This window comes from Pelodiscus sinensis, chromosome 2, assembly GCF_049634645.1.
Source record: "Pelodiscus sinensis isolate JC-2024 chromosome 2, ASM4963464v1, whole genome shotgun sequence".
Taxonomy (NCBI): domain Eukaryota; kingdom Metazoa; phylum Chordata; order Testudines; family Trionychidae; genus Pelodiscus; species Pelodiscus sinensis.
In genome coordinates this window covers 214,622,259-214,644,253 of record NC_134712.1, presented here as the reverse complement: position 1 = coordinate 214,644,253, position 21,995 = coordinate 214,622,259, and the positions used below count along the sequence as shown (strand labels likewise).

The window sequence follows — 21,995 nt, the reverse complement described above, 5'->3', positions numbered from 1 at the left end:
ACACGCATTCTCCATGACACAATATTTACAAAGCTCACTAAAAACCAAAACTAATTACAGATGCTGATAAATTATTTTGAAGATCCTGGTAATGGTAGATAAACAAAATAAAAAAGGCCTATTCAGGACTTAGACAGTGCCATAAAGTATTGAAAATATTTTTGTCAATATTGACAAAATGACATTCGAATACTATACATTAGAAAAATTGAAGCACTATGAGTTTAAGTGAGCTGCAAAGAGCTGCAGGAGACACATTAACGAGCCATTTGTGGTTTTCAGGTCACAGTCCTAGTATCACTGCCTACAGTTTCTCTCCACCAATTGCATCTGGATTTAGACACAAGCTCCCCTTGATTGTTTGGCACAAAAAGGCTTAAGTTTGTTCTAAGAACATTGATTAACTATATAGCAAATTTGACTATATTGACGATTGTATGTATATAAAATGCCGTATATTAAATACCTATAAAATACCATAGCTTCATATAATATGGCCCCTAAACTTCTTTTGGAAAGAAGTGTATGCTAACTGCTCATCTAGCATGCAGCCAAGATATGTTTCATTTTACTCAGCAGACTGCGAACCCTTGCACGCACTGCATGCTGTACTGGCAACTTCCCTGGAACCAAAAGTCATGCTAATTTGCATATAAATTTGCAGAGGATTTTAATCAGAAATAAATGTGCAGTCATGTTTTAGGAAAGTGCTGTATATATATACATTTAACTTCACAGAAGACACAGACAAAATATGCTTGAGGGCAGCAAAGAAAAAGTAGCAAAGGGAAAAACCAAAACTTTTTCTCTGTACTGATGTCTTTTATCTGAACAGTGACTACATATATTACTGCATGTAGCTTTGAGTCTCTTAGCTGGTTGTGGAGTTTCAGTTCAGAAGCAGACAGTATGTTCACAAATGTAATTACTTCCAAAGACACTTACACAATTCCAGTGTTATATAACGCTGGATATCAGTCAGCTGACAGACATTTATAGACATTCAGTAAGTTTCATTCATGAAATTTGGATTGAAACACGATTACTCAATCTGGTCACTTTGAACTTTGGCCTTACACTATTCCTGTGCTGTTAGAAATCAGATTGAAGATAATTTAAATATTTTTTTCAGGACCTTTGAAAGTCTTTGAATTATTGTTGATTAATTTAATATTGAAGTTTCTCAGTCCCTTAAATACACAACTGTTATACTCCTACTTCTTGAGTAATTGTTGGTAAGTCAGGAAAAAGAGAGAAGTTATCCCACTGAATCAGTCAGTAAACAAAACAAAATGTCCATCTACTACAGGGGTCTCCAACCTTTTTAAGCACAATATCACTTTTTGAATTTAAGTGCAATGTAAGATCTGCCTCAGGCCCAAATACCCTTGCCCTGCCTCTTTTGTGCCCCTTCTCTCAGGCCCTGCCCTTGCTCATTCTGTCCTCCCTTCCCTATTCTCCCTCTCTTTCACCGGCAGGGACAGAGGGTTGGGGCACAGGCTGCGGTCTTGGGCTAAGGTATTTGGAATGTGAAGGGCTCTGAACTGAGCCTGAGGCAGGGGGTTAGGATTAGGGAGGGGGTTCAGGCTCTGTTAGGGAGTTTGGGTCCAGGGGGCTTGGAGTGCAGGAGGGGATTCATGACTGGGGGAGGGGTTCAGAGCTGGGTCCAGCTGGACATTGCTTACCTCAGGTGGCTCCTGTGTGGCCCTGGCTCTGGCTCTGTACCACTCTCAAAAGCAGCCATCAACCTCCTCCATCCCAAGCCCTGTTGTGCTCTCTCCCTTCCCCTCCCCCCTCGTTCCCCGCCCTCTGTGGAGATAGAACACAGAGTGGAAGAGGGGGCACCCTGACATCAGCACCCCCTCCTCTCCCTTCCCTAATCTGTACCACAAGTAGGAGGCTCCTGGGTGGGGGGGAAGGAGCAGCTCCAAGGCAAAAGGCAGGAGGTGTGCAGCAGTGTAGGGAGGGGCAGCTGAAATGCTGGCACTTGATAGACTGTTCGCTAAACCAGTCAGGATCACCTCTCAGAGGCTCCAAGATCTACTGGTAGATCCCGATCTACTGGTTGGTGACCACTGCTCTACCGCCGTCAGTCTCCTCTTGTTGTCTGCTCTCCTGAAATACGTAGGATCTCTATCAGACATTCTTAGAACTTAAATATCCACCTGGGGAAGTGAAAGAAACAGATTGACAGAGCCAGACAAGTACCCAGGCATCAGCTGCAAGTTAAGCCCAACAAGGAAAATAACAGAACATCACTAGTCATTACCTACAGCCCCCCTCCAGCACATCATTAACAATCTGCAACCTGTCCTGGAAAATAATCCCTCACTCTTACAGGCCTTGTGGGACAAATCCTTGCCTACAGACAACTCCCTAATGTGAAACAAATTATTTCCAGCAACTATGCAGAACACCTCAAACATGCTCACCCAGGAACCCATCCCTGCAATGTGGTGCCAACTCTGTCCACACATCTACACAAGCGACATCATCCCAGGCCCTAACCACATAAACTACCACATCAGAGGATTTGTAAAAGGGAACATCCACTAATGTGATATATGTCATCAAGTGCCAGCAATGCCCCTCTGCTGTTTATATTGGACAGTCTCTACAACGAAGGATTAATGGACTCAAATCAGATGTTTGAAATGGTAACACACAGAAACCTGTTGGGGAACATTTTAACTTGCCCGGGCTCTCACTAAAGGATCTAAGAGTGACTATACTATTACAAAACAATTTTAAAAAAACAGCTGAAGAGAGAGAAACTGCAGAACTTGCCTTCATTTGCAAATTTGACACCTTTATTCCAGGGTTGAACAAAGACCTGAACTGGATAGGCCACTACATTCAACACCCTAATGACAATAAAAACTTACAGCCCACTCTATTAGCCTCATTTAGCACAGACAAGCTAATTGACAAGATTTTTTTTCTTCTCTTTCGCTACACATCCCCTCTTTTTCTGCTATTTATTTGTATATCTGGACCCCTTGCTCTATTCATCTGAAGAAGTGGGTTGTGCCCACGAAAGCTCATGATACCATCTACATGTTTTGTTAGTCTCTGGGGGTGTGTCTACACTAGCCACCCTAGTTCGAACTAGGGTGGCTACTGTAGTCATTCAAACTTGCAAATGAAGCCCGGGATTTAAATATGCAAGGAAGAGTAACAATAGTTTGAATTAGGAGCTTAATTCGAACTACCTAGCCCGTGCCGTGTGTAGCCGCGGGCAGGTAGTTTGAACTACCGGGCATTTAAAAATGGCGGTGCCCGGAAACATGCAAATAAAGCCCGGGGTATTTAAATCCCGGACTTCATTTGCAAGTTCGAATGACTACATTAACCACCCTAGTTCGAACTAGGGTGGCTTAGTGTAGACATACCCTAAGGTACTGCAAGACCATTCACTGTTTAAGTGTTTTCAGTTACAGACTAGCACGGCTACCCCTCTGAGGCTTTTATTAGGCAATGTTCTTTCGTCAAAGAACGTGCCAATGCTTTTCAGTTCAGTTCTACTCTAATAGCCCTTTTCCATTATGCAACCAATTTTTGCCCTTAAGGAAAAACAAACTGCACTCTATTTCTGTATATCTGAAAATAATTAGTTGCTGGTGATTTGGGAAGTCAAATTTGTAGAAAGTGGAGGCCTGCAGTGAGTGGTGAACTATGAAGAATTATTTTACTTGAAGAATGAGTCTGTTAAAGTTCCCCCAAGCAGTTGTTCCTTGTTGTTTTGTTTGGGCTATCTAGTGCACCTAAGAATTTTCCCATCTCTTCTCTGATATTCCATACCTCCAAAGTTCAACCAAGTAGCAGCCAAAGCATTGTAGGCAGTGTGCCGCTGAACTACTAGATCAGCAGTGGGCAACCTAGTCTACTGAGTGGGCCACATGAGTGGTCCTCCTTCAACTCAGTGGGCCACAAGGTGGTTGTAAGTGAGATGGTCTCCAGGGATAGGGTGGTTTTGCTAACTGCTCTTGTGTACCTAGAATTTGTGGTGCTCATTGAACTATAGCAGCACTTTGGTTTGATGCAGAGGGAGCACATGACTCTCACAGTCACTGCTGTGTGCAATCAGTATGCACCTCACCAAGGACAATACACAATATATTCAGTTTTAAGGATATGAACATACATGTACTAATTTCTATTAATCACACACAGTTCCACTGTTAGCAAACTCACAATTGTCGGACAGAAGGTCGTGGCCTCTTTTTTTTTCCCACGTGCAGAGGCGTTCACAATGCATTTGCCTGTAGGAACACATTCAACTTCTAATTGCAGCGAGTAACATAGTGGGGACACCTTATCCACTCCCTTTCACTGATTGTTTTCTACACCTATATTTATACTTGGTCGTTCTATTAATATCTACCAATAGATTACATATAGTGTAAGATATCAATTATGCCCAAATTTAGGGTACATCCACTTTCTCAGGATGTTGCAAAACTATGTGCTTGGTTGACAATATCTGGATTTTTTTGCCTATCAAAGATAGAATGTACCAATACCAGGTTGCTCCTGATCATTTTGGCATGGTGTCACTGTACTATACTGAATATGCATGATTGTGCAAAACATTCCTGCCTCTCAAAGCTTCCCCCCAGCCTTGCCTGCGTGCTACGTGCACCAGAATTGAGATACGTCTGGGTTCTGCTTTGTTAGAGATCCATACTTTGGACAGGGCAGACTTTTTTTGGTCAAGGCAAGGCTGTCCTGGCTCCCTTCCACCTATGTGGATGGAAACCAGTGGAAACTGGCAAACCTTTGTTTGGCCAACAGTAAACAAAGTGTCTTGTGGGCCACACATAAAACTCTGATGCGCTGCGGAGCCACAGGTTGTCCGCCACTAAACTAGATCTTTCGTCTTTGTATTCTATTATATACAACCCATTTCTGAATAGCATGCTCTACAGGAAAGACTTTCATAAAAAATTCCACCTTGGTTTTTAAGTTGTTCTAGTTAAGCATCAGTATTAATATCACATTGGTATACATGTGGGCAGGTTCCATCTTTTATGATTATGTATTTGTTTTACAGCAATACATAGGTGCCCCACTGAAATCACAGCCCCATTGAGTTAGGCACTATGTACAAACACATCTTAGAGAAATGGGTTGTGGTTTCTGATCACAGATTCTGGAAGACAATCTTGCATTAGTTTATATGTAGATGGTTCCCTTTGGCAGGTTTTCTTTGCAAATATAAGGCTTAGCCATCTAATTACTGCAGTCCTGAGGAGACTGCCTCCAAGCTTGGCAAGCTCTTTGGAAGCTATGGGTTCTGTTCCATAGTTTTACTACGCAACTGTCGGGATACATGCCTGAGAGTGAGTTTTTTACCACTGGTTTTATTGGGCCCAAACTCAGAGGCGACAAGCCAACAAATCATTGTAAGTGTCATGCCTGGGGAGAGAGGGGGGTTGACAGTCAGAGCTGAAATAGGAAAAACAAACTGGAGGGTATAAGAATTTGTAAGAATGTGGCCCTTTATTGTCTGGTTTGAAAAGCTCATTTCTGTAGTTTTGACATGTTTCAAAATCTTGGTGTCTGAGCTATTAAGCTTCTTTCTTTTTTAAAATACAGTTCATATGGTTTCGCTTGCAAACTATTTTGAACTCACTAAGACTACTATTTTTGTAGTTCTTCTGTCTAAGGTATTAACTTTTCCCGAGCTTGCTTGTAGAGGACTCTATTTTATTCTCAAAGACTGGAAGAGGTATAGTAGATTCCTTCCTGGCCATTTTTCATGTGAAGCCTTATTCAAATGGTAATTGAAAAAGGCTTTGTGGACTTTGTTCTCTTCTCAAAGAAAAAAATACAGCTGTGGCCAGTTTGGGATAGTAGAGAATTTTTTCTCAAAAGCTCACAGAAAAACTAGTTTGGAAGTTACCACAGCCACCCAAAGGTTAAAAGGTCAACTACAAACTATGTTGCCAAATATTAGTAGAAACAAAAATAGTGAATAAAATGCTACAGTAAAAAGCAAGTAATTTACTGTTTTTTTGTTTTGTCCAGTAACAAATGTACAAGAGTTGGTTAAAATATTTTTGAAAGATCTGTGTACAAGGTATTCTATCGAGTGCAAAAATCCCCTGAATTTGTTGTTCTAAGAGAATAGTTATGTTACTGTAGCACCTAGATGTCCCAGGTAGATATCAAGCCTCCATTGTAATAAGTACTATACAGAATCAAGCTACAGCTTCTGGATTCAGATTTCTGACAACCTAAAAGTTAAAGGACGTCAAGGACTTTAATCTGGACCATTATAATGCAGTTTCAAAATTTGTAGTCTGATGTGGGTTAGAATGTCAAACACTTCTTCCAAAGTTTGCTATTCAGAGCGAGGATTTGTCTCATTATTATTGTTATAAAATGTGAGCACCTGGAATTCACAGGATATCATCAAGACTCCATTGTTTTAGGTACTGTATTCCGCACAGTAAGAGGCAGATTCCTACCCAGTGAGTTCATAACCTAAACAAACAAAACTGACATACACAGAAGTTATCTTGCCCAAGATCATGCATCTATTCAGGGCCTGAGTCAAGAATAGAATTCAGGTCTTTTGACTCGCAATTTAATGGCCTATCCACTGCAGCATTCTCGTAGGCCCCTCATCCTTGGTGGCTATGGTTGCCAAGTGTCTGCTTTTCACCTGGAATGCCCAGTCAAAGAGGGCACTGCAGACTCAAGTCAGTACTACAGACTGAGCCACTAAAAGTCCAGACGGTGGTGCAGTAGGGCTAAAGCAGGCTCACTGCCTGCCCTGGTTCTACACAGCTCCTGTAACTGGCTAGCATGTCCAGCTCCTAGGTGCAGGAGCAGCCTGGGGGCTCTGTGCGCTGCCTCTGCCCTGACACCAGCTCCCTGGCTCCCATTGGCTGCAGATCCCTGCCAATCAGAAATGTATGTACAGCACCTGTGAGTGTGGGCAGCATCTTGGAGAGTCCCCTGTCCTCTCCACCTAGGAGCTGGGCATATCGGGTGCTTCCAGAAGCTGCCTGAAGTAAATGTCACATGTCCAGAGCCCACACTCCTCACCATTTCCTGTGCCTCAACCCAATACCCCAGACCTGAGCCCTCTGTTGCATGCTGAACCTCTTCAGCCCCATCCCGCATCAATAGCCAGAGCCCACTCCCCCTTTTGGTCTACAGCTACCATCCCCAGACTGGTGAAAGCGAGTGTGGCTTGAGGAGAGCAAGCCACAGTAGGAGGGGAATGGAGTGACCAGAGGTGGGGCCTCAAGAAAGGGAAAGACCAGGGTGTTCTGGTTTTTGCAGATAGAAAGTCAGCAACCCTATTGGTGGCTATTGCCTGTTTTCTTAAATGCATTGATATTTGTATACCGATATTTATCTCCATCTTCATACTCTTGGAGGTTTTTTCTAGTTGAGTTTATTTGTTCATTTCTGGCAACTCAGCTTTTTTAGTTGTTGGTACAGGTTAAAAAAAAATCTTGACCCTGAAATGATCTCCATTCAGGTGCTTGAAGTCATAAGGCTCCATGTAGGAGCACGAAGAATCCCAGGCAAAATTATTTGCAGGATCAGGAATTATGAAAAATAGGCACTGCCTACATTTATATCAATGACTAACCCGAACGATATGAAAGACAGGTTCTGTGAAGAACTGGATTCCTTACTATCAGCTGTGAGTAGCACCAACAAGCTGATCCTGCTCGGTGACTTCAATGCAAGAAGTCAATAGCCTGGCATGGAGTCGTTGGCAGACATGGAGTGGGCAAATGTAACAGCAACAGCCTACTCCTACTGAAGACTTGTGCAGCACACGACCTTCTTATCACCAACACAGCGTTCCGCCTGCCTACCCGGAACAAGACCTCTTGGATGCACCCCCGCTCTAAGCATTGGCATCTTATCAACTATGTCATTGTCAGGAGAAAAGACAGGCAAGATGTCAGAGTGACCAAGGCCATGTGTGGTGCTGATTGTTGGACAGATCACAGGCTCATTGTCTCCAAATGCATCTCCGAATTAGAATGAAGAGGCGGCCACAAGGTAGAAGCCCATAAAAAGAGTTAATGTGGCCAGGCTAAAGAACCCAAGCATAGCCTCAGCATTGACTAAGGATCTAGAAAGCAGGCTTTCCGACCTGCACCTAGCAGGCAGCGCTGCAGACGACTAAGAACTTTTCCAGAATGCTATCCACTCATCTGCACTGAATATTTTGGCACCCTTTTTGCGCAAGCAGCCCGATTCGTTCGATGAGAATGATGGGGAGATATTGTCTCTACTTGCTGAAAAGCACTGCCTTCATCGTGCACATCAGAACGATCCATCATCAGCTGCCAAGAAGAACGCCTTTGCAACTGCTCGCAGGACAGTCCAGAACAAACTGCGTAAAATGCAGTGATCAGGCAGCTGAAATTCAGGGGCATACTGACAGGAATGACCTGAAATGGTTCTATGCAGCCCTCAACACTCTCTTGGGAGCCCCCCCCTTATTAGTACAGATGGTACAACTCTGATTACAGAGAAGGCTCAGATCCTGCAGAGATGGGCTGAACATTTTGAAGACATCCTCAATCGACCGTCATTTATCAACGATGAGGCGATTGAGAGGATTCCCCAGGTTGACATCAACGGCGCCATGGATGATCCACCGGTAGTAGCCGAAGTTTCACAAGTTGCTGGCCAGCTATCCAGCGGCAAAGCTCCAGGGGCAGACGCTATACCTGCAGAGGTCTATAAAGCCGGTGGTCACGTACTCACAGAGAAGCTCACCGAGTTGTTCCAGTCTTTTTGGGAGCAAGGATCCATTCCTCAGGAACTCAAGGATGCATCCATTGTACACCTCTGTAAGAGGAAGGGCAATCGACAGGTATGTGACAATCATCGGGGAATTTTGCTGTTTTCCATCGCAGGTAAAATCCTTGCAAGAGTGATGTTAAATCGTCTGGTCACTTATCTGGAGTGTGGCCTCCTGCCAGAGTCACAATGTGGCTTTCATAAGGGCCGCGGGACTATTGACATGATCTTTGCCGCGCGCCAACTTCAGGAGAAGTATCAGGAGCAGAATCGTGAACTTTACACAACCTTTGTTGACATCACGAAAGCCTTCGACACTGTCAGCCGACAAGGTCTGTGGAGGATCATGTCAAAGTTTGGCTGCCCCCCCCCAAATTCATTCAGATGGTACGCCAGTTTCATGATGGCATGATGGCCAGAGTGCTAGACGGTGGAGAATCTTCTAAGGCATTCCCAGTCACCAATGGCGTCAAACAGGGCTGTGTACTCGCACCTACACTGTTCAGAATCATGTTTACTGCTATGCTGAATGATGCCTTCCAGGACAGCGTTGCTGGAATCAGCCTTAAGTACAGAGTGGACGGGAATCTTTTCAACCTGAGGAGACTTCCGGCTATCACCAAAGTGAAAGAGACTGTTCTGAGAGACTTCTTGTTTGTCGATGATTGCGCCTTGTATGCTGGCTCTGAAGCAGAGATGCAAGTTAGTGTGGACAAGTTCTGCACAGCTTGTGACAACTTTGGACTCACCATCAACAGCAGAAAGACCGAAGTCATGTATCAGCCTGTCCCTTATGCACTGTATACAGAACCCACAATCAGTCACAGGGCGGATACTACAGGCAGTGGACCAGTTCACTTACCTCTGCAGCACTCTTTCCCATGCAGCTAACATTGACATAGAAGTCACATGCAGAATAGCGAAGACAAGTTCTGCTTTTGGTAGACTGCGCCCCACAGTATGGGAACGTTGAGGAATCAGCCAAGCAACACAACTGAAGGTCTACAGAGCCGTGGTACTCACCATCCTCCTGTATGCCTGTGAAACGTGGACTGTGTATCAGAGGCACGCAAGACAGCTTAATCACTTCCACATGCCTTGTCTTCGCAGAATATTATGCATCAGATGGCAAGACAAAATACCAGACACTGAGGTTCTCTCTAGAGCAAGTTTACCGTCAGTCCACACTCTGCTGATAAGTGCACAGACTAGATGGGCAGGTCATGTCATTCGTATGCCGGACGAACGTATACCTAAGCAGCTCCTTTTTGGGGAACTCTCTACTGGTAAACGCTCGCATGGTGGACAGAGGAAACGTTACAAAGACACACTCAAGGCCTCCCTGAAGTCGTTCAGAATTGATACAACCACCTGGGAATCGCTGGCACACAACCGCCCTGCCTGGTGCAATCTCATCCACAAGGGATGCCAAGCTCTTGAAACAAGGTGCATCTCTGAAGCACAATACAAGTGCATGCTGCGCAAGTCCAAAGCTACCAGCACAATGATTGCAATGCCTACAAATGTCTGCCCGACATGTTCCAGGACATTTGGTGCCCGAATTGGCCTGATAAGTCATCTTCGGACACACTGTATTCAGTCTCAAAGCACTTAGTGGTGTTGAGGTCTTCATCGACCACGATGGACGAACAACCCCCAATTAATAGTCCTGATTTAGGATTTTTGGATGTGGTTTTAGAATATGCAGCAATATTTTCTATTTGAGACTGAAATCAGAGAGACTCATTATGAATTAGCAAGCGAACACAATAAATAAGACTCCGAAGGGTAAATAAAATGCATCAGAAATGTGTAATTTATTTGACCAGTATAGTAGACTTCCGATAATCCAGAACCTATGGGACCTAGGTGGTGCTGGATTATCAGATATGCCGGACTATCAGGAGGTACTATAAGATGGTTTTATATATATACTGTATACATTATATACTGTATATAAAGTGTTCTTAGCCGTTTTTATTGTACATACTGTGTACAGTATACTGTAATGTTTTAGTTTTTTAAGCCTTTTTTACCCTTTTTGTTCAGTTCAGCTGCTGCTGCTGTTACTTTGTGACTCATTTTTTGCTGAAGCTCACTCACTAGGCTCTTGCCATTTTGATGCCGGACTATTGGATGCTGGACTATTGGAGTTTTACTGTATTATTCTGGCTATATTTAATAAATATTCTGTATAACACTGGCTGTCATATAAAGCTAGCTCCTCTTAGTTTCCAGTGTGATAAGCTGCAACTAAAGACAGCATAAAATAAATATAAGTAGATCTAGAAGGTTATGTAGCCTGTGACAGAATGGGAGGAGAGACCGTCTGTATTAAGGCATGGTCCATCTTGTGAAAAAGGCTGTGTTACTGCCCTAGTATATCTGGTAAAGGTATTAAATATTACACTTGAATATTCACATAACTTGCAACAAAAATTAGCTAAAATTGCTTTTAAAACCAATTTAGTTCAGCTGGTGCAAATTCCTGCATAGACACTCTTAAACCAACTTAGGAATGTCCCACTCGGGAGTTGGCACCAGTTTAATTAAGTTCAAGGCACAGCTTTAAACTGGTGCAAGTTTGTGTATAGGCTAAGTCTGGAAAGTAAGAGCCCTCATTTCTGCACAGTTCTAATACATCTAGCCTAGAGGTGGTGAGAGACTGCCATATTTTGTCTGAATTATGGGGTGTATGTACTAGACAATTGCACAATAACATCTGCTGTAAAATAGTCCCTACCATCATTGCCAGTTTGGAAAAATCATAGTTTATTTCTAGAATCAAATAATCTATTTTAAAATAAATTTTTAATCCAGGCCTGAAGACTTGGCTCTCCGGTGCATTTCAGAAGGATGGAATAACTGGATAAAACTAAAGCCCAAGAGAAATCAATTTTGAGTAGCCTTATACTTAGCCCCAGTAAACAGTAAGCCTCAACAAACCAGCTGTATGATTTAGCCTATGAAAAAGAAACCTACAAATGAGCTGTAATGGTTACTGAAATAATCACTTATTTCACCTCTGAGCTAATGCCACCAAAGATATGAAAAGAAATTAAACAGGCAGCTCTCTGTACTGACCCTGGCGTGTGGAGAAATAGAAAGCAATACTGCAAATATTTTTTCATATAATACAACAATAGCATTTCTAAAAACTTGCTGTACTGTCAATGTGCTTGAAAAACAAGTACTTTATAATATATAAATTTTATAGATATGTATTTGTATATATGTTTTATACACATTTATGCAAACACATTCATGCATATGCATGGTGTGTGTGTGTGTGTGTGTGTGTGTGTGTGTGTGTGTGTGTGTGTGTGTGTGTGTGTGTGTGTGTGTGTGTGTGCGCGCGCGCGCATCTGGACAGAGAGCTGAAATATATGTGTATGTGCCTGTATTTGAGAGGGGCAAAGCATGTATAAATGGCTGGCCTGGTTTAATTTGTCTGTTTGCTTGCATTCAGCACTTAAGGGCTTATACATTCAGTTTGCTCAAAAGAGTGATGAAGTACTTCTTGCTTATGCCTCAAATCAGAAATGCATGAAGTGCAGCTGCAGAGATAATACATTCTCCCCAAAGGCTTTGGCTGAGCAAATTAGGTGTCAATGGGGTGCCTGCGCAGGCAGTACTCTCTCTAATTAGTCTCTTGAGCCTAGTTGGTGGCCGGGATGCGATGATCTAATCAATTGGTCTGTGTCTGATGGTACGTGTAAAAATCCTACCAGGCAGAGCTGTCTCCCACAGGTCACTCACCTGCACAGCAGGAATGCTCATTTTCATTTTTCATCTCTTCCATCACATGATGCTGACAGTTGGTTTTAAGAAAACCGAATAAAAAAAAATCTAGTTCATAGGGCATGTGGGTCAAAATAAAGTTGCATTATGGGTATTTGGGGATCCAATTAATTAACATTTATAGCAAAGAGCTGTATGTAGATATACCAGCATACAAATGTTATCGATAATATATTTGCTTTAATGCCTTCATTGGTTAAGAGATGAATAAAAGATAAGCATGAAAGAAATGCATTATCTGTTAATATATAATTTTACGGCATGATAGCTGGGTATATGTATATGAACATGGAGAGGGGGCTATTTTTAATGGTCTTAAATTGCCAGTATATTTCACCTTCCAGGAAATGCTGTATCCCTCAATTATTTGGTTGCATTTGTGTTTGCAACTGTATTTCTTAAGAATGAACTGTTTAAAGTGGTGCTAACAGTCAGCAGTGTAAATAGAACTGCACCCTGAGAGGGCTTTGCATGTTAAGGAGCTCCACCCAATTTTACAATTTACTCCCATAGTAACAGCACCTTGAGAAGGATGCTGAGGCTGCCAAAAGTAGCTTGTAAGGGAACCAGAGACAAATATTTTAAGGGGAAGAACTATCCTTTTATAAATTAAAAAAAAAAGAAAATCTTCAGGAAGTGTTGGCCTCTTAGTCACCCCTCCCCTTTCTATGTCTTGAGACTTAGAATTAATAGTTAAAATACAAAGCTTTTGTGTCTAGTAATAGTGTTACTGTTAATCAACAGCTGCAATGGTATACAGTTATCCATCGCTTATTTTTGTGTTGGATTAATAAATTGAAGACGAAACAGAGTGTAAGCAGTAGAGAATTTCCTACAGTTACAATTACATACAATTAAATTGCTTGATATGCATCATTAAATATTTCAGATGCATCATTGACTTGCTTATAATCTTTTATTATTTTAATAGCGACATTATGAATACCGAAACTGCCTCATCCTGCCGTGCAAAACTAAAAGTTCATTTTTAAGGCAGTCTTACATGTGAGAAGACATTTTAAGGAGATCTGAAAGAGCCCTTGTTTGCTCTTGGGAAATCATAAGTTGTAAATATTCCATTTTACAGCATATGCTTTTATAAGTAAAGCTGTGACCAGGGGCCATAAACATGATCTGCAAAATCACCAAGCGAAACTTCAATTTGTATGATGAGAAATACATAGGAAACTTTAGGGAGGTTTTTTCCTAAAATAGATGTTTTCTAATATGCAAAGGCAGAATTGCTTAGAAGCTTGTTTACTGTGCTTGGCTATCGCCTGCAAAATCCGTGTTCAGGACCAACCTCGGATGGTAGACGTTTGGTGCTTGGAGGGTGGGGGCAGCATGGATCACAATACTCTTTAGTAACACTGTTGAAATGACAGGAAACTGCATTCCAACCTGAATGCTGAAGGAAAGGTGTCTCAAAAGCACTCAGCACTAGGGATGGGAGAACTAGACTATTACAGTTGGGGGGTTTGTTGTTCAGTGCTGCAGCAGAAAAAACAAAGGAGCCTCTGTTGAGAACTTTGAACATCTACTCCACATGTTAATCACCACTGTCCATCCTTATTCCATCTGGTAACCAAAATGATGCTGTCAGTGTTTCCTGGCATCTAAATGGCAGCTTCTGCTGTTTATTATCATAAATCATTTGTACTAGCATAAGAATGGCCATTCTGGGTCAGATCAATGGTTCATCTAGCCCATTATCCTGTTTGTCAATGGTGGGTGATCCCAGATGCTTCAGAGGGAATTAACAGGGCATTGGCAAGAGATCAGTTCCCTGTCTCCCAATCCCAAGTTCTGGCAGTCACAGGCTTAGGGACACCCGGAGTATGGGGTTGCATCCCTGACCATCTTGGCTAGTAGCCATTGATGGACCAATTATTCAAGAACTTATCTAATTCTTTTTTGAACTCAATTGTTTTTTTGGCCCTGAAAACATCCTCAGGCAACAAGTTCCACCTGGTGACACTGCATTGTGTGAAGAAGTACTTCCTTATGTTTGTTTTAAACCTACCACTTATTTATGCCATTGGGTGATCCCTGGTTCTTGTCTTCTCCGCAACTGCTGTTTGTATAGGCCTGAGGAAGTTAGGATGTTCAGGCCATATTCTGTGACGTGCTGGACATCTGTTTGAGATACTGAGCACCCTCAGCTCCCATTAATGTCACTGGGAACAGGTGGGTGTTTGTCATGGCACAGGAGGAATGTGGTATCTCACAGATTTGTGCTGTTCATTAGAGAGCTGGCTGTGTCTAATCAGGTTTCTCTAAGCTTTGGTGCGCTGTGAATTTAGGTGCTTTGCAATTGGAAAGATTCAGTGTCACTGGGGAAAAAATACTGGTTCACTGTGGCAAAGAGCAGTTTGTACCCTTAGTGGAAACTTCCTTCCCTGTACTTCTGTGGAAAAATGCCACTGGACCATACTTGGTTATCCCAGATCTTGAGCATTTGAAAAGTTGCATCTGGAAAGGGGTCTTGTCTTGTGTCCCAGTCATTTTGTCACTGGTATTGGATGATGCCTGCTTTCCTTGTTGTACCAACACTTGGGCCTTCAGCATTATGTGCTTACCTCTGTAGCCTGGCCTGCTGCTCTCTGCCTGCAGTGACATTTTTAAGCAGCACAGGACCACAGCTGTCACCCACTAGGAATCAATCAGACCAAAGTTTAGGGTGCAGAATATAAACTCGAGGACCCAAGAGGCCCATCTCTCCCCACTGAATGTTGAATGGGATCTGTAAAGCTACCTGCTTTCTTAGAGGATGGTGGTGCTCTCTACTTTAGGAAAACTTGGAATTTGGGGAATATTTCCAAATGTCATCACTGAGCATTCATGGAAATTTGCACCTTCAAAATACTGTGGGGTGGGGTTTTTGGCTAATCTTATATAGGTTTAACTAGAGAGGTCTACGTCAATATGTTCTTTAAAAGGAGTTCCTGAGTTGTCAACAATAATCAGAGGCCAAGGAAAAAGGGGGATTTTCATGCGGATACTGGGAGTAAAGTGTTGGTAGGCATCCAACTAAGGTATGAGCAACAAAGGCAGTTGGAAAACAACCCACATAGGACTCAAGAAATGGTTGAACAAACTTCAGTAGTCCATAAGACACAGCCACACAGCACTCATAATACATCCTTGTTGATCTAGCTCAGGTGTGTTGTACTTTTAATGGGGAGGAAGAGGAAGACTAAGGAATGGTGGTAATGAGCCTGGCATGGATGGAGAGAGAGAAAAGTTCTAAAAGGTGGAAATTGTTTAAGCTGCTACTTAAATTGATTTTTTGAAAAATCAGACTTGTGCTTGAAGCTGCAGTTTTAATTAGTTTTTAACAAGTTTGTTTCTTTCTTGGTGATGAAGTGAGGTCCTTATCAACTGAAGTAAGTGGCATCTGCAGTTTGTTTTGTTTTGTGTTTTATGAGATTCTCATACCATCACAGCTGTACATCTGGTAAACATTTTTACTGAACTGCTGTTTTAGGTGCTGTTTTCTTCTATATCGGACTCTAGCCTCCAATTGCACTTAGAAATGTAACAAGTGCCCATAGTTCAAATCTCATCAGTTAGGAAAACATGTTTGAAAATTAATATTTATTTCAACCCTGTCTTTAATTACAGAAACCCCTATCTTCTTCAGCAAAGGGCTTATACAGAAATGCATGTGAACATTTTTAAAGGTTAAAACCGCTAGTGACAAAACTTATTTCCTTCTAGTGTATCCTGTCCTTGCAGCTCTTACTCAATTAGAGCATCTCTTACAGTCAAAGGGATTTCTGATTAAGTACTTTAAGATCATGCATGCTCTACGAACGTCAATCTATTGGCTGGCCCCAAATAAATAGCAGAATAGTCATAAGCTATCTTTTCTGAAACAGTAATTGGGAGTGAGTTTGATAAAATGGAAATCATTGGCATGATTCAAAGAGAAAACTAGGGAAATGATTATAACATACATTGCTAGAAAAGCTTCAGAATAAAATTGAGTCTCTCTTGTGTTCTTGGGTATTTACCATTACCAGGTAGAGTTTACCGAGCTCTTAACTATGTCTACATATAAGAAAATTCCTTTTTTGGGCAAAGTCTGATGGTCTCTATTTATTAGGTAGACCAGCCTCAACTGCCAGCCCTTGGTTAGGAGAAGGAAATGGTCATGAATGCAACTTTTGGGTGCAGTGCAGAAGGAGCAGCAAAGGAAGTGAGCAGACATAGCTTATAAGCTCCAAAAGCTATACCAATAAGCAGCAGGTTCCTCTTTACCTGCTTAGGGCTTGAGCATCTGCTGCAGAGACAGCTTTCTGGTGCCATGTATACCTGGATATACATTGCAATAGGATGAGTGTGTACTCGTGGCCTCTCTGAAGATTAGGCCACTTTTATGTACATTCCTTAACAAGGATGCAGGTACCTCCGTTTAGGCACCCAATTAGAAAATTGTGGCTTTAGAGCAGTGGTCCCCAAACTGTAGGGCGCACCCTCTTAGGGAGATGAAGAGAAACATTCGGTGGGGAGGGAATTGAGCACATGGCAGGGCCCAGGCCAGCTTTTATGGGAGGAAGGTTGGGAGCACCACCCAACCTTGCTCAGCTCCAGTTTTGGCCCCAACCCCAGGTCTCAACGCTAGCAGTGGCTTCGCTCCCAGCTCCAGCTCCTGATAGTGGCTCTCACTGGAGCATGGCCAGTTCTATTGGTAGGTAAGGTGACAAAAGAAGTTTAGGGACCACTGTTTTAGGGTTGCTGTTTTGCTTGGGCACCTCATCTAAATATGTTTTGGGTTTGCAGTATTTTGGGCAGATCAGAGTAATAAAGTAATGAGGGCTGGCTTAAGGCAAAAATGTTTTCTAGGTTCAAAAATCATAAAATGATGTAGATCAAAAGACTTATTATAATTTCTGTTGTTTCCTTACAGGATTACGCTCACCACTTTTCAGGAGGGAAACAAAACGTAATGAGGGAAACAGTGATTTGAAGGAACCATGGCCCTGTCTCCTATTTTCTCTCTGGTGGAGTTCATTCAAAAGGAAATTGAAGCTGGCCAGACCCAGTTTTCCCCTACAATTTACTTACAACCTTGCACGCGTTTGGATCCCTTGTGATTTCAGAGAACTATGTGAAGATTTAGCTTTTGCTTACTGATACATGGGATGTACTCTTTTCAGCCTTTTGTGTTTGATTTTCCACTGCAGCACAGCATCTTTGTAAAGATTTTTATGCTTTCACCAGCAAGGTCTTAAATACATTAAGACAACACATTTGGTGTTCACACCTGTTCAGTAATGTCTGTACATAAAAGCCAACAGTGGCATAAAAATGTGTGGTTTCTTTGAGAGTTGAGCATAATTTTCAACCAGTAGTGAAGCTATGTCTAGCTAGAGCAAGTCCAAGTCTTCAGATTGATTGACAAGTTCATTACCTTGCCATTTTTCCTGAAGTGTTTTTTTTTTACCTATTCAGAATGTTCATATCAATTTTTTTTAAACCTGAAAATAATTTCATGTTTATTTAGAAACTCAAAATGTGGCTATTCTGAGTAGGCTGCATAGCATGCCACTTTTCAAAATAGGCCTGCAATGAAGAAATAATGACACGACATCCTATACTAACAGATACAGTGAGGAATTCTATCCCCTTTGCTAATATAGATTTTTAAATACGTTTTATAGGTCTTGGCTCCATCTTTACTTACTCTTTCCACACCCTCTTTAACTTCTGGAATATTTTCTGAAAAGGAAAAACCAAAAGTGTATGAAACAGAATTGAGTTTATTTTGACATATTCTAGGGTGCAGAAATAGTATTTGCTGAATGAGCCACTAAAACAACCTTTGTTTTCCTTGTTAGAAAATAAAATGAAAAACCACCCTGATCTAAAATGTTTGCTGTTCCACACCAAAGCACTTTCAGTTATTTCTGTAGACTTTTAATCTGATTAGAGGATGCCACTATCTACCATATTTAAGTTGTTTTTGACTGTATCACTCAAATGCACAGTTGATAAATGGTGCAATTATATAATTTTAAACAAGGAGACCTCTCCTTCCTTGATTGGGAAGGCAAAGCTTGAGCAGAGCTTGTGGAATATGATCGCCCTAATGTATAAGGTATAACATTTTTTAATTCAGAGAGACTGGGAATGGTGGAAATCCTGCTGTTGAGTTACAATGGTGCTTGAACAGAAGGGCTTGTTAAGCTATTTTATTCGAAGTGTAAAGTTCCTCTGCTTCCTGGATGCATCAGCTGCCAGAAAAACACTTTGGTTTAGCATTTAGTGTTTTGTTTGGAGGGAAGGGGGAACAGAGTTGGGTTTCTGCCTCTTTATAAACTCTAGCCATGTTTCTGTTGGGAACTAGGAAAGAACACCCAACAAGGCAAATCCTGGTCTGTTCAAAAGCTACCAACAGAAGTTTCCTCTTACAAACTACAGTAAATATTGTTCTGTACTTTCAAACACAGTTAAGCTGTGAAAATATCTATAATAGTTGCATAGTCATTAAAACCATATGTCCCCTGTGGCATCTCTGCTGTTTAGAAACTTGTAAAAATTACATGAAAGCTACATAAATCACAATCCTATTTTAAAACTTATTTCAAATTCACTCCCGTACTTACAAGGACAGGATGGGGGGAAATAAGCAGCAGGCCCACTGGATTTTTCAAACTTATCACAATCTAAAATTGCCTTATGTCATTAGATTTGAATTACATATTTTGTTTTATTTTAGGAGAAAAATCTTTGTACATTATCTTTGCTACTTAAATCATATGCAATTTGATGTTTAAAATTAGCTATTTTTAAAAAAATGTTTTACATTAATGCAAAACTGAAGAATTTTTCAAAACTTAAAGGTTTCAATTAGGAAAATAAGGGTAGTTTCTTAGGCATATATCTTTTATGCTGACATCTTAAGTAGGGAGTGTGAGCTATTATAGTGCTCAACAAAACATCTGGTGGTTCGCTATAGAGAATAATACCCTAAATGGTTTCCTTCAAAGGGACATAAGTGTAGCACCTTACTTATCCATGGTAAATCAAGCCTAGCATTTGCTTAAGACATGTGTATGTCACTTTCTTCTCCCATCCCTCCTTCCCCACTTTAAAATAACCATTGAAATAGTTAATGGTTATGACCAAAATGTTCAAATGTTGAGTGACTGAAATTGAATATGTGGATTTAGATTTAGGTGCCTACATGGAAAATAACTCAGGAGCTAAGTACCCCTGAAATCCCAATGGAATTTTGGACACCCAGTATTCCTGAAAATCAGGTCACTGTCTTACACACCTAACTTCAAACATGCAAGTTTGAACACGGTGGCCTGTGCTCATTAGCAGATTTCTTATTCTCTTGAGGAAGTTCTGAAATGTGAGAGTTTGTATCTACATGGAGGGGTTAACTTGTATTCAGACAGCTGAGGAAGGTTAGTAAAGGCTTTGTAAAGATCCACAAAGATCCTCAAACCCACTCAACAGCAGGAAGGGCTCAGAGTTATAGTGCAACCTCAAACATCAGTCCAAGTGCCAAAAATCTCCCTACTGCTCACTCTCCTTCCAGAGAATACTCTTCTTATCAATTTGTCACCCTACAAAACACTGGATCTGTCTTTGGAAAGCAAAACAGTCCCGCTACAGCATCCTGAAACTGGGTGTTTCCTCCATTGCTTCCTTAGGAAGGGCTGGCTGGCTGGCCAGTATCCCTCCAAACACTCTGCAGGGGCCACTGCACATGCCCACTGCTGAATTCCAAGTCTAGAAGGGTTTTCAGGGAAGCTAGAGGAGGCAAATTGGCTCTTGATGAGATGAACAGGAGCCAGGAAAGAATCCTGCCTCCTTTCAGCCGCTGTATTACATTAGGTAGCACTTCACACTCCCATGTACCAGGTTAGCTGCTGAATATTGGTCGAAACAGCCATTAATCCCTACAGCACAGACCTTTGGGAAGCTATGGGACACTATCTGCCCCTAGTCAATAAAATCATGGCTGACAGCAGCAGTGGGATACTTTCCCTTCTACCACCTTGCTGGCCCTTTGAAGATGCTTTCTGATACCAAGGGAAGGTGGTGAGTTTGCCTGAAGGAAGGGGGGCGATAACCCAGGGGAGTGGAATAGGGCCTATAAAAATGCAAAGGTATAGCCTAGCTCCATAAAGCCATTAATAGTAGGTGGAGGGATAGGGAGGATTTCTTGGAGTTCAGGTTCGCAGAACTTAGCAATACATGTTACCACTTCCTGCTGGCTTTGATCTTCAGTCCTGCTGGGTTCAGTTCATCTGTCCCACGTGAACTATACCCAACAGGCAGCTGCATGGTAGGGCCCCTTACATCAGTGCCCAGCTTTGGAAGGTGGGGCTTTTTGTTTTTTGTGGTTCTTTTTTTTCTTCGGAAATATTGTTTAGGATAGCAAATCTATTCATGCAGCACATGAAGACTTTAACTGCAATGTGTAGACATTGGGGTCTAGTCTTACCTTTGGTGTGAGGGAGAGCTTTACACAGGGAATTCCTGATAATGATAAAGAAGTTATAATAATCAATTCCCCACTGATTGGCGGGAGAAATACACCTCAGTGTGTTCTTGATAAGTGCACACATGACTAAACATGTTGTCAATGCTCTGTGTCATGCTTCTATACAAAATACTCATCTGTGAATATTATTGGTTTTGTAACCTTTGTTTATATAAAATGATGCTTAGGCTGTACATACTTGGGAGCAAAATACTGACATCCCATATAAATAGAAACATGTTGTATTGGCCACCTATAACAATAATCTCCTCTTCCAACATATAGGTGGACGTAACTGTATGTTACTGCCTTGCATTTTTTTCACATACACAAAAATAAAAGGATGCACTAAAAATATCCAACCCAAAAAATGCATTTTGACCGTGCTACATACAAAATCCCTACTCCCCAACTTCAGTTGGGCTTTTTGTATGATGCACTAAGAGGCATTCTTTTTAACGGGGGTTTTTGGTACATGAGAACAATGTTAATATAATTAAATATATATATACTTCAGAACAGCAGCATAGTACTCAGTACAGTAAAATGAATGTGACATTTGTTACAATTTGTAATTTGTCTGTATTATGAAAGATGTAATGGTTTGTCAGCTGTAACTGTTTTCTTGTAACATGATACTGAATAAAGTGTAGCAGAATCTCTCTATTCTCTTTGGTGTTTGCTGTGTAGAACTATTATATGGTACAAAATTTCAGGATCACGTTAATATTCAAAGAACATGACTAAAGATTGACTCATTGGCGCAGGAGCCCTGGGGATTATGCTAGAAAGGATGGCCAAATGTCTAAATATTTGTGCTGGTTTTGATGCGTCTCTGGAATATGTACTTGCTGTGGAGACTTTTCTGTTACCAGGACAATGCATATTATGCTATGCTACAATT

General features: G+C 41.6%; 1 protein-coding gene across 2 annotated transcripts in view; it reads left to right on the top strand.

Moving 5' to 3' along the window:
* Positions 1-21,753, top strand: part of CDK14 (cyclin dependent kinase 14) — a 527,195-nt gene extending 505,442 nt beyond the window's left edge. For both annotated transcript variants that reach the window (XM_075922396.1, XM_014569231.2), the window contains one exon: positions 17,498-21,753. The gene's annotated coding sequence lies outside the window, so the exon portion shown is untranslated. The remainder of the gene's footprint in view (positions 1-17,497) is intronic.
* Positions 21,754-21,995: the final 242 nt, after the last annotated feature.